General features: G+C 39.8%; 1 protein-coding gene across 1 annotated transcript in view; it reads right to left on the minus strand.

Annotated features, from left to right (window-relative positions):
• Positions 1-452, minus strand: part of LOC103213156 (tetratricopeptide repeat protein 39B-like) — a gene marked incomplete at both ends in the record, with an annotated part of 48941 nt that overhangs the window by 23140 nt on the left and 25349 nt on the right. The window lies entirely within an intron of this gene.

Raw genomic sequence — 452 nt, forward strand, 5'->3', positions numbered from 1 at the left:
GCACCTTAGTCCTCAAGGAGACATCCTTGCTCCTCAGCACTTGAAATAGTTCCTTAGCAACCAATCTGCCCAGTGCTACACATCGTGTAATGTCCTGACTGCTGCATCCATTGGTGTCAATTGTAGAACCAAGCAACATGAATTCCTTGACAACCTCAATCTTTTCTCCATTTATCATGATGCTGCTTATTGGTCCAGTTGTAAGGATTTTTGTTTTCTTTATATTGTGATGTAATCCATACTGCAGACTATATTCTTCAATCTTCATCAGTAAGTGCCTCAAGTCATCCTCACTTTCAGCAAGCCAAGTTGTATCATCAGTGTGTCTCAGGTTGTTAATGATTCTTCCTCCAATCCTGATGCCACATTTTTCTTCATAAAGTCCAACTTCTCAGATTATTTGCTCAGCATATAGATTGAACAAGTATGGGGAAAGGATATAATCCTGACAC

The sequence above is a fragment of the Orycteropus afer genome, unplaced genomic scaffold (assembly GCF_000298275.1).
Source record: "Orycteropus afer afer isolate SDZICR_OR568_19922 unplaced genomic scaffold, OryAfe1.0 scaffold01359, whole genome shotgun sequence".
Classification (NCBI taxonomy): Eukaryota; Metazoa; Chordata; class Mammalia; order Tubulidentata; family Orycteropodidae; genus Orycteropus; species Orycteropus afer.